Here is a 12,863-nt window from a genome sequence, read left to right as displayed (position 1 = left end):
TTGCGGTAGGAGTTGACATTGCAGGGCTATTGGGATCCGGGTTAAGCACCTTACTCCTTGGCCATGCACACCTGCACATTCTTACGACTTGGTTAAAGCGGGGCATTATATCTCTGTCTGGGGGTCGCTTATGATTTGTAGCTGATGACCTTATGCTAAATTCACAAGATTGCATTATCACTTTTTCAAAGGTGCTGGCAAGCATCTTCCTCGCCAATTATAGATCAGGAGCCCAGCACGTAGATTGTGAAGCACACAATGGTGCTAAACCTCAGCGTCACCTACCTTTGTCGCTTCAGTTCATCCACCAGACAAATCCCATCAATAAAACAAATTAGCGAAGCAATGAGTGCGAAAGCAAGCTGCTAGACATTCCGACACTACAGAACAACAAAAAGCACGACACACAACTAACGGCGAACATACCCGGAAGCAATGGCCCGCGAAATGGGCTGCAGAAGCTATTGCTTAAGCCAACGGCCAAAAATCTTGTGGCGTCCACGAAAGGAAAGCGTGTAGCATTTTCACGAAAAGGTATGGCTCAACCTTTGGTCTCACCAAGCTGAAGCGCAGATATTTTACATTCAAAGGTGTTTCATTATCACTAACAAAGCCCGATCAATTGGCTAACCAACCATAAATCAATGCAACATGCAAGAAAACCTGCGGAACTTGCAATCAATAGATTTTCTAAACTTAATAAGCGCTTTGAACGTTGCAAGTAGTCCTCCTGTTAAAGGCCCACTGTCCACCCTCCGGTCGAAAATATTTTCTTCCCCGGTGACTGTGAGACTTCGCCCCTGGAACGCAAGGCCGCAAAATGTTTTTGAAAAGAGTAACTAATAACGCACTTACAGCCACCGCAATCACCCGATTCTATCCTGCCTCTCTCCTTCCGTTCCCTCGCGAAGGTTTTTCACTCTCCTGCCCGAGGTCGTCTAGCCTCCGCAATACAAATTCCCCTTCCTCCTCCGCGTTTGGCGGGAGGTGGGGCGTGGCTCTCCGCGAGCGCGAAAAAAAAAAACGGTCGAGGGAGCGCGCGCCGCTGGATTCAGTCTGGCCGTGGCGAGGGAAAAGCGCGCTGCGAGCGGCAGACACCCATCCTTCTCCCGTCAGTCAGCTAGACGGACCAGTGGACGTCGTTCCCGATACGTACGTCATTATCGGGGCCCGTCGGGCCAGCGCAGGGAGCGGTGAAGCTGGCTTCTCAAAGGAGAGCATGAGGGAGCTTTGAATTGTATTTTCGATGCTTTGCGGCGTGCGTGTCGCTGTAGAATTTTGCACAGACTATCTCCGGTACCTGATCGAAACACTGGGCTCCTTTTCTTAAAAGGGCCTTCCCTGGACAGTGGCCCTTTAAGGCTTCATAGACGAGCAGAATGTCCCGATTCCTTTATTCGCACCGCCCGTAATTCTGCTAGTGTGGAACGGCAATCAAACAGTGTCAATAGTTTAAAGGTTTTCGTTGTTTTGGCCCAACACAACTTCACACATCCAGGACTTCAATAGCGCCCAACCCCAATGCGCTGGTGCCTAGTTCCAGAGATAGGGGCCATGCTAAGTGACTATGCACAACATTAACATCTGAGATGGGCTCGTTTGTTATAAAAAAATTGTGCGCACCTAAACGAGAAGCTAAGAAACCAGTGCAGTAGTACGCATGCTGTGCATTGTTGCCGATTGATCTCATGTTTAAGTTGTATCCTATCCCACAGCTCCGAAGACAGTAATAAAGTTTGAGAAAGTTTAAGCCTCGCCTTTAAAAGCTCATGAAATACTACATGCGGTAAACTTCTAATGCAAGAAATCCACAGAGGCGGTCTTTGGGAGTATTCGAGCCAAATTTCACAACTTTTCGTGGAGCTGAGCTGATAATTTCTCAATAATTCTTAAAACGTGCTCCTGGAGAGCACTGGCAACCTATTGGGGCTACACATTTCCCCGCGCAAACCTCCCCACTGACGTCCGTGGGACTCACTGGACGCTCCAAAGTTACGTGGGCAGGACGGGGATGGGTGAAGACCGGTTTCGACTTCGTTTTCTTCTTTTTATCTTGCGCGGTGGCATGGGTTGAGTTAAGGGGGAGGCGCATAGCATTGTAGCCCTGCAGAGAGTATTGATGGAATACCTATTGCACGTGCCGGTTTATAATTTTAGTAAAAAAGTTTTCGTAGGCCCTTCAAGTGTTCAACGCGATAGCTCCGCTGCCCTTAAACCCCAACAATCATTTCACGGCAACGGCAGCACCGTGCGATCGAAGGAAAGTTTCCAGTGAGCGCCACATCGCAGGTCAGAAAAGCGTAAATGTTATTTGCTACTCGCTTAACTATTACTCCGGTAATTAGTTTCTTCGTAATGATAACCTAAACTTTAGCTGCAGTGTTACGGCAATGCATACAATTAAGTCCCCTTTCATTTGGAGAGAAGCAATGCAGTTCTGTGGCGGAGGGGCTGCGTGCTAGCCTCGCACTGCGAACGAACCGTGTTCGAGTCTGCCGGTTTCCAAAAAACTTTTATTGTCTCTTTACTTCCTTTAGATTTTCGCGTTACAGCCGCAACGCTGACACCGGCATGTCTGCGACACGGGGCTCTTAATGGCGTTAAAAAGGCAGTAGTACGTGTCCTTCGTGCATCGTGTAAACTCTCTCCTTTGTCGTTTTCCAAGCTGCTTTATACAGCTACATCACTTTGGAATTAGTCTTATAAGGAGTATTAGGCGGCACCTCATGCTGTCTGTCTAGCGACTCCGACAACACTCATGCTTGCAGTGGCGGCTGTGCCCGCTACTTATTAGGTACCCAACCATAAGGCATGTACAGCCTTCGTCAAAAGTGTAAAATCAAGGAGGTCTGCTTCTGAACTGTGTAGTGGCGTTGATTACCATCACTGAAGGCCTTTCCCATTGAAGGGGGCAGGAAAAAATATTTTTGCTATTAACATTTGTAACAATGAAAATGTATTACAAGCCGCAAGAAGAGTATAAGAGGCGGACCCTCCGCGATCTACACTTCATATATATATACGTACATGATTTTCCAGTTAAACGCTAATCGCACAACTGCGCATGCGTGAACTTCGCAGGCGGTGATGCTGGCACCGACCCTCGATTGGTAAATGTAAATACATACGAAATGAGTGCGTTGTCATTGGCTGGATTACGAATGCGATACTCGTATGTTAGTGTCGACAGCATCTACATAGTTGCGCAATTAAATCCTTGATGTCCCGTTCATATCTCAATGCAGAAAGCTTGTCAAATAACCGAATGCTCTAGCAAAAGTCGCGAACAATCGAGTTTCACCATAGCGTTTTGTTCAAAGCAATTCTGGAACTTTACACCAGTGGCTGCGAATGGAAGGAAAACGTGTTACTACTTATTCATTGTAAGCAACACAGTAGAGAAATTTCGCGGTTACTTCAGCTCCACTTTTGCAACGAAATACGGCATAGCAACTAGATGTCGTTGCATGGCTCCTCTTGAGGATTTTACATCACCTATAGCGTCAGAAGCAAACAGTTTTGAGGTACCACAGTGCACAAGACACCACCCGCAATAGATATAAATGCCAGCTTTAACAAAGCCAAATGAGTGTGCCTGCGTGGCATGAGGACAGTTGACCCCCCCCCCCCCCCCCCCCCCCCGCTGTGGCATTGATGTAAGGGGGAAATGGAAAACAACGCAGGCACATTAAATATTTTTTGTGGATGATGCGATTTACTCATGAAAAGAGGACATATTGTCCCGTAGTGGTGACGAGGCCGACGACACAATTGAAGGGTCGATGATTGCACTAAAGAAACTGTTTATTTGGGCTGACTTGCGCCTGCAAAAGAACTAAGCAACTCGGCGGCGACGATAGAAACAAACGTGCTCGTCGATCGTCGAACAAAGATTGCTCGTCACACTCGGCAACGCTCAATTTAAAGGCTGCTCAGAAAAATCTAGATAACGTCGCAAACAGCTACCAGCACGGGCTGGAACATTGTGGAAAGACACCCAAGTGGCCGGAACCTTCGAGACAGATCTCGGTGCATCTTGCGCTGCAACAAAACTGATAAGGGTGTGACTCGCGACATCGAGCATTAACAAACAAAGATTACGGAACTGATACGCGGTCCAGAATCAGAGTGATAAGCCTGTATGCCGGTGGCTGTTAAAAAACAACAAATACTGTTTTGAAGGTTTCGCGGCAATATGAGAGGAAAACCAAAATTAAAAAATCAATGCATAAAGCTAAAACGCGCACGACACACGCGGATAAAATAGAACTTCCAAATGCAGGACTCCTTTGGCAATACAATATTTACGCAGCCAGTTGATACAATGCATAAGACAAACTGTCAGAAGAAACGTCAAAATGAAAAGCAACGTCGGATAAATGAAGCACGAGCATGACACTCTGAAGGAAATACAGAACAAAATACATAATTCTCCTTTCTTCAAAGGCTCCTGGAAAGCTAGATTCTTCTCAACACTACATCTCAAACACAACGCCCAAGCTGGCTGCACAATCCAACTCCGCTATGTCCCACGCTCTGCTGTATAACGCCACACTATGACCACCCAGCGCACAGCCATGTACCAGCAAACTATCGCCTACTAGTCACGATCCTGATTTTTCGCTCGTAACGCCGACACCAACAATACCGCATTTCTATAGAGATTGGAGTTATTGAAGCTATCGTGTCCAATGCAACAGAACGGCAGGGTACAGTTACCGGTTGCCTGAAGACGGCTCCTAGCCCCAATAAATTTGATTTCTCGCTGAAGTTTAGTCTATGTTCAGAAAGAAAGGAAAACCCCTTACATTATTTACCTAATAGTAGAGCCGGCTGGTAGAGACCCAAGAAGATGCCCAGTAGAATGTGTTTAAAATTCCTTTTGGAGCAAAAATTATAATTTTTTTATTTAGAACGAGTACTAGTGACAAAGCAAACAGACAAAGCACTGCACATATGCGTAAGTATTGTGAAAACCAGTTTTATGACTGTGTAGGACTCTGGTTACCAATATCTGCATGACATCTTATCATTCGACTCAGTCATATATGCTTTCATTTAATGTATGGAGGCTACACATAGAGGTGGTTATGAATTCTCGAATACCTGACTGAGAGTATTATTACAATGTATTGCCGACTAGGGTGAACCAAAACCTATGTGCATTCTTGATTATTGTGGATAAGACAGAAGCACCCCTTTTAAGACGCATATATCCTCTTAGTGACTACTTCAATAAATGCTTACAGGCACATTTTCACACCTTGTCCTTTTTGCTTGTCTTTGTTCTATATCTGCGCTATTTTGTTGACATGTGTTACCCATAAGCACAGACTGCCACCTTAAAGGGGTCGTGAAACGAAAATGTAGCTGCCCAGTTGCAATTTCCCTTGCTTCAGTAAACATTAAGCATGCCGATTCCAAAATACCTCGTCGAAATATTGCTTCTGCATTTAATACTACCATTCTGAAATCACAGCATTTTTGCGTTCCTGAAGCGACCATGCGACCCTGTAAGCAGGAATTAGAAGTACTCGCCTACGTCGTGTTTAGCCGTTTGGAAACGCAGAAATAGTCATTATTTGCCATAAAATAATAGGTTCCTGTTAAAGTTAGCAAATAAAAATATAGTATATCAAGTATTAGCTCACGCAAACGCATTTCTTCAACAATCTGTACCAGGGCAATCCCTCGTTACTGTCACGTGACGCGCGGTCGGCGGCGGCGGAGGAGGACGGGTGGTGTCTGCTTATGCTTCTCGCTGCGCTCTGGAACAGGGCGAGAGGTGACGCTCAAGTTCAGGTTTTCGGTAACGACGACTATACCTCGCTCCGCCGGGTACTCCAAATGACAATGGTTCCAATCTTATTTGTCGTTGTTTTCTTTTCTTTTTCTTTTTTTTTTGTGAACATTCGTGATGGAGCACGTCTTGAGCAGTCTCATACCACCGGTACAACTTGGTTGTGCGGCCGCTGCTGTAAATTTTTTTTTATTCTTGGCGTCAATAAAGATACGATGTAAATACGGTTTCAGGTCAAAGAAATCGACAAGTGTGTTCAATCCGAGTGGTGGGTGGAGTGTTTCAGGAGCGGGCGCCGCGGCGCGTACTCGTATATTAATTGCTCGCCTCCGCGCTGCATCATTGAGAATAGCGTGTCGAGCTTCGCTTCCTTTATTTCGGCTGGATGACCTGAACTATGGCTCTACACGGAGAGCCGGAAACAGAAAAAAAAAAAGTTGGTACAATGTACTTGGGTGGCCCTTTCACCCAACGCGTTGTCGCAGCTTTTGCTCCCCCACCTTCCCGACGCCTCTTTCGTAACCGTTAAAAAAAGAAAAAGAAGAGGAAACATACTTTCTAGAACGTCTACAGTGCTCAGACTTCGCCCATTTTTCCTGACAACGTTAGGTTCTGGATTTAGGCGTGTTTTGCGGGTTTGAGTGCTCGCTATGCCAACCGTGTGCGTCGCGAGATTGCAGCACGGCTTCTCCGAGTGGAAGTAACTCTCGCTTTTACAAGTTTTCGCACACCGATTGGGTTCATGTGTACGTACTACTTTCTACTGGAAGTCCTAAATGATCCTCGGCGTCATTCGAAGCCTCGTCATGGACCGGACACAAAGAAAGCTCACCTCAAACGATGCGTCGTACCGACGCAAAACCGCTGGCCCAGTGCATTGGCAAAAAAAGTGTAGCTCGCGTGATAAAGGCAGTAAAAGTAGTTGAGATTTGTAGCCTTACAGATATGCCTATTTGAGAACTACTCGACTCGCAGAAGCCACCAGTTCTATTTGATTGTTTCCTGCCAGACTGCCCTCATAGCAGTAAATATGCGCATTTTGGATTTTTTTTTATTTTACACAATACCGTGAGGCCAGCACAACAGGTGCCCCTACCAGCATATCGTACACCCAGAACAGGCCCCTTGGTTCCACTTTGATCACGTTCTTTCCACAGCACTCATCTAGTCCCATAGAACCTGATGAAGACTCCAAAGAGGAGGATCATATTGAGCAGAGCTCAGAATCCTTCACATCATTCAAAAAACATTTCTAGGGTAAAAATTGCTCACCTCAAAAGCTCATACACCCCATGTCCTTGCATTACAATGGTGTGATTACCAGATCAACCATCCAGGAGAAATGCATTCACGCAAGTGTTACTGATTGGAAAGGCGGATAGATTGGCTTAAAAGTTTAATATCTGACCTGCTACTCTGTACAGGGAAAGAGAAAGAGAAGAATAAAGAGGGTCGTGACTTGATTAAAATATATACAGGTATAGTAACTTGCACCACAGTCACGAGTCAAGTCTTGTGTCATGCAAGAAGCAGCAGAAAGCCTGCACTGCCTGTAGAGCTTTCCATTTCTGACCAACCGGCCAATAAGTCCTCTGAGAGAGGCCTGTTGCCAAAACACTTCAAAGAAGTAACTCGAGTTATTGTTTTGCACGCATATACTGGGACGCACCACTAGTACACGCTCCACAGTCTCCGTAATGTCACATGTGAAACATTCTGGGCAGTCCGCCTGTCCAATTAAGTATAAATATTTGTGTGTGAAGCCACATTTAGATGCAGTCTATGGAGAAAGCATGCATAATGGCATATAATTGGTAAAGGGTATGGATCCACTAAAGCACTACCTTGTGGCCTTGAGCACAAGTAGATATAAGGAACTCGGTGATGTGTAGTGCCAAAGGCCAAAGGCTGGTAAGGGTGTGGTGTTGAAAACTTCCAAAAATTTGTAATGCAGGCTTTGAAACTGTGAATGCACACCACTTCTGAAGTGGTTTCCCACAGATGTGGAAAGCCTCTTACCATGGGACCAAAAGCTCTGCAGCGGTTTGTGGAGAACTATGCCCTAAAAAAAAAAATGAGTCATGTTCTGAGCGGCATCACCACAATTGTAGGCGACGCTTGTGGTGATACAGATCTGTGTATACATGGATAGAGTTGTAATATTCTCACCAGATGTATGTCAGATTAAGTTGCTTGAATCTACTAATTGGTAACATGAATTTCTTCAGTATCCCGAGAACATGAAAACGCACCAAAGGTTGAGTCATTACACACAGAGGTTGGGTGGGGTGGTATGGGAAGCCGTAGCGTGATAGCATTTGTAATTAATGGCAGCGGAGTGTACGTGAAAAACTGCTGTTCAGCTGCTCGTCATCAGTAGGTGGCAACGGTGTTGTGCAAGCAGTCGTAAATACACACAAAGTGGTTCGTGTGACAATTATGTACATATTGGGCAGGCACGTGACATTCTGAAGTAACAGCGCAAAACGTGGATGGGAGCACAAGACGAGAAGACGACACAATGTCTCATCGTCTTCTCATCTTGTGCTCCAGTCCACATTTTGCGCTGTTACCTCAGGATAAAAAACCAACAAGCCCAAACTGCTATTCTGGCTAGCATGCCATTGTTTGAGGTGCATTGCGGCAGCCAAGGTTTATCCCAAGCACCTGCACTTCTATGTACATGTTAAAGAGTACTGGGAGTGGTGCTCATATGGGTGTGTACCATTTTCCTGGCTCGGGCGATCAGATTGCAATCGGGCTAGCACACACAGCTCAAAACACATGTAGCAGAAGTTTGGAATGTCGAACCGCGAAGTCCTCAGCTCAATTCCTTCCCTTATATTTTTCAATTTGTATGAGTATCATACGGTCTGTGCTCGTATGGTTAAATTGCGAAGGTGTACATATCACCTGCTCTCCTGACCAACTTCACTCTGCATAAGTATTCACCAAGCAGTTTTCGTTCCATCAAAAGGCTTTCACAATATTCAGCGACACAAGCAGCTACTCAGACAGCATCAGTGTAGCATTGTTGGAGCTTCGCAAATCTGTGGTTACATTGTTTACTAGCAAAACATGCACGGTATGTAGATATGTGCACTAGGACGCATAAGATGCCGTGACAATGTGGGCTGCCCTTACGTCTACAGCTGCCCTTTAATCCTGTTACATTCTAGCCTGCAGTGTATTCAGCAGCAAAAGATTTCACAATTAAATCATCCCAACTTTATATTTCCAGACTTGACCCCAGCACCGACGAAGTTCATTGTATTACCAGCATTTTGGTGGCATATTCAACCAGCAGGCCAGTTAACTCAACGTCATGCAGGTTCTAGTGCAGATGTTTCCATGCAAACTATGGGTATCATCAACGAAGGAGACTTTGCTATACATATCTTTTCAGCACGCTGTTTTATGACTGGTTAAAGTCTGGTACATTTCGAAGTATAAGACACATATTTTGTATGCATGTCTACAGATTGCAGATTATGTTGGCTTGCTTCTGAATGAGACTGCAAAATGCTGGAAACAGTGGCCACCTTTCAAAGCAGCTTTTGCAGAAAACCGTTTGATTTTTCTATTCCCCATGAGCCACTATTTTTCGAGGCCGTGTAAAGGTGAACGCGGCAACTAGAAAATCTAGGTTTGTTAGTGCCACAAGGACCACCACTTTGTAGTACATTTGGGCATAATCTAATATTACCAAATGAGTGTTAAAGAGAGACATGTTGCTTTCAAAATAATTTATTGGTTGGCCGCAGGTTCATCAGTGCACAAAAAATTTTTAGGCTAGAAGGAAGTTGACCTAGAGCAAGACATCTTTTATTCATGCTTCTTCGCTGTCTTCCTCTCTCCTAAATATACAAATGTGTATATATAGCTTCACAAAAAAATGCATCCGACAAAGGTATAGTTAGAGATTGAGTACACAAAATTCATTCTAAGTGAGCCTATATATGTCTTGTAGATTCCAAGGGAAGGCAAGTATAGCAGGGGGCAGCAGAAACTCAGGCAGGCAGGTGAGACTAAAAAGTTTGCGGGGATCAGATGGATGCAGCTGACACAGGATCGGGTTATTTGGATAGATATGGGAGAGGCATCTATACAAGCAGGTATATACACAACTGCACAATAATGATGCATTTGCGGTCAGTGCTAAAAAAAATTCCACCCATCAAAGGTATAGGTGGGGAGTGAGTACACAAAATTCATTCTAAGTGAGCCTATATATGTCTTGTAGATTCCAAGGGAAGGCAAGCGTAGCAGGGGGCGGCAGAAATTCGGGCAGACAGATGAGATTAGGAAGTCTGCGGGGATCATATGAATGCAGCTGACAGAGGATTGGGTTATTTGTATGGATATGGGAGAGGCATCTATTATGATGCCTCCCCCATTATGATGTATCTGCGGTCAGTTCCAAAAAAAGAAAAATTCTACCCGTCAAAGGTAAAGGAAGGGAGTGAGTGCACTAAATTCATTCTAAGTGAGCCTATATATGTCTTTTAGATTCCAAGGGAAGGCAAGTGTAGCAGGGGGCGGCAGAAACTCGGGCAAGCAGATGAAATTAGGAAGTTTGCGAGAATCATGCACCTGGCACTGGATCGGGTTATTCGGATGGATATGGGAGAGGCATTTGCCCAGCAGTGGGTGCAGTCAGGCTAGTGATATCAACAAGACTAACAACTGGATGAGTTGGTACTGATCCATCTTAAAACCAGCCAGAAGACGAAACACGTGAGAGGAGCTCAAGACAAAGTTTGACTAACAACTGAAATGTTACTGAAGGAAAGAGGCAAAAGATGATTCGCACAGAAATGCACGTGCACGGAAAACCCCCAAAGCAGTGAAAGCGTGGAAAGCAGAAAGGGTCTAAAAAATCATCTAAAAAAAAAGCTAATTCCTTATGGTCAAGAACCACTCGTTACAAAAGGGAAGCCACAGATTCAAATCCAAAGGCACACTATACTGCAAAGGCTAAGGACATGTGTGTGGCTAAGAAATCAGTCAACAGTCTTTTGGAGCCTTTTTTACATGTGCATCTCTGTGCAAGTCTTCTTTTGCCTCTATCCCTTAGTAAAATTCTAGTTATTAGTCCAGCTGTCCTGCAATTCTCTCTTCTCATGTTTTCTGGCAGGTTTTAGAATGAATAAGGTGATGACTCTACAAACCTTGTGCAAACTGGAAACCAGTGTAACTGTCAGATAGAAACCTTTCCCTTATTTGGCTTGCATCACAAATAGGGAGGGCTTTACTGTGATGTCTGCCGAGGCATCCCCAAAGCCAGTGCGCAAGCTGGCTGTAGCAGATGTAGCGGTGCCTCCTGTTGACAAGAGAAAAAGCAATATTCACTTTTCAGCATAGCAAAATGAAAATATGGTTTAGGTCTTTTACAAATTTGAAAGTTATTCATGCATCTGTACAATTAATTCCCGTCTAACAGAAGCTGAACAGTGTAGCTTTCACTGTCAATTTATTCTCCCTGGAAGTATGGCGAACTTTGAATTCTGCTGCAGGTGATTGAGAGAGAATGAGACCCACCCAATATTAGAACTCCAGTGCAATCACAATTTGCTACTGCAGCAAAATAATGCATGAAGGCAATGCAGCGTTTGACTGACAAAACCTGGTAGTCGTCTTAAACCCTTTATACTAGTGTCGTGGCCGATGTCAATGTCCACGCTGATATCATCTGCATAGCACGAAGATGTTAAATATGCCACTTATGCATTAGGCAGCTCTGTGCATGGAGTCATTCTATTCGAAGGACGCATAAGTCCACTTCTGTCCACGGCTCTCAGTTGTTTTCCCAGAACACGCCACGTGCCAAACTTTCTGCAAGTGCCGCAAAACTACTCTATAACTTCATTTGCTGACTGTAAAATTTCCAACACTTTCTCAGGCTGTGGAAGTTTCGGTGTACTGGCCTTTGGAAGACCGTCTTTCTTTTTTTTTTGGTTGTCACATTCCAGCACATGTAAAATGTCAGTGTCAAAACATTTTGGAGGGGTTTACTGTGTGGAGGTGTTGATGATGGTATCAGTGAAGTCGGACAATTTTTTAAATTATATTTGCACACTATACAACACTCACCTAATGTAAGTGGGTAAAAAAAAAATCTAGCAAATAAAACTTTGAGTGCTGGTATGGTGATTGTTCTGGCAGCAAGTGGGGACAGGCTATAACAAGAGTTGTCGGGCAAGTTAGTGATCGTCTGCAGAAGCAAGTCCTGCTCTGTGTGTTTTTCTCTTCTGTGTCGTTTTCTAGTGCATTTTCCCGCGGCTTCTGCAGGAGACAGGCTACTTCACTGCATGCAATTTCACTTAGCACAGAGTCCTCCGAAATTAGATTGTTTTTGTACTTATTTAGTGCATTTCTTGTGGCATTCCTTATGTATTCATGTTTTGAAGTGCTGCACTTGCTGAAGGTCATACGTGGCTAATAAAACAAGCAAATGTGTCCGGACAGAGCTTTTTTTTTTTTTTGCCGTTACTTCACATCAATGTGCATGCCCTTTCCATTTAGCAAGTTCACACTATCAGATGATGCGTGTTTTCTCATTCACTCGTGCATGGAATTAAGCAAACCAGTAATTTGCATGGTGAAACGTCATGCTCATGCGCACCTTCTACGAAAACAAGAAAATTATGAAAACCAGTGATGTTGTGTTCGCGCTAACGTGGCGCAATATCGACACTGTAGACAGTGTAGATGATCGCAAGTAAGTAACGTTAAAGGGGAAGCTTTCTTTCAATATCGACACTGTAGACAGTGTAGATGATCGCAAGTAAGTAACGTTAAAGAGGAAGCTTTCTTTTATTAACACTGCCTTCCGCAATAGCTTTCATTACAGCATTTCTTGCTCGAGAAAATGAAAAACAGGTGGCCGCTTGTTCAAGTTATGTCGCCTTTCGCTCAAGATTCTTACCTTGTGTTCTCGACTAGCAGTCCATGATCAAAAAGCATTTGGAGTAAATGCGGATGATCTGTAACACCCAGACGGCTGCTTCAACTACGTAGTCGCCGCCGGGATCTCGCCAGATGCTCTCAAGAGCAGTCGGTA

The sequence above is a fragment of the Amblyomma maculatum genome, chromosome 8, assembly GCF_055883805.1.
Source record: "Amblyomma maculatum isolate TAMU_Amacu chromosome 8, ASM5588380v1, whole genome shotgun sequence".
In the NCBI taxonomy this organism is placed as follows: domain Eukaryota; kingdom Metazoa; phylum Arthropoda; class Arachnida; order Ixodida; family Ixodidae; genus Amblyomma; species Amblyomma maculatum.
This window is presented reverse-complemented; position numbering follows the sequence as displayed.